Below are 419 nucleotides of genomic sequence, written 5' to 3'. Positions count from 1 at the left end.
GCAAGTAAACATTTTATTGGTAAATAAGAATCTATGTCAATCATATATATATTATTTATCGTAACGCCCCGAAAATTTCTCCAACAATATTGCCAAAAATTGGGTAATTTTTTTTTTGTAATGTAAAACTTCTTCATTTACATTTGACTCATTTTCCGTACATCACGTTAAGTAACCTAAAATGAATAAAATACAACAATCTATACCTAATGGTAACTACAAGCCACTCAATATATCGTGGAATAATTTTTTTATTGAACACAATTGAAAACGTTTATATGTTGAAAGGAGTTTTCTCTTCGGTGTGTTTTCTTTATTTGGTGAAGTAAGTGAACTCGGTTTTATTCTTTGTTCGCCATCTCGGTTTTGTTGAAATAAATTCCAACGCCGGTATAATGGTTTCAAGAATATTCCAGTTA

The sequence above is a fragment of the Lupinus angustifolius genome, chromosome LG03, assembly GCF_001865875.1.
Source record: "Lupinus angustifolius cultivar Tanjil chromosome LG03, LupAngTanjil_v1.0, whole genome shotgun sequence".
Taxonomy (NCBI): Eukaryota; Viridiplantae; Streptophyta; class Magnoliopsida; order Fabales; family Fabaceae; genus Lupinus; species Lupinus angustifolius.
Note: the sequence above shows the minus strand (reverse complement) of the source record.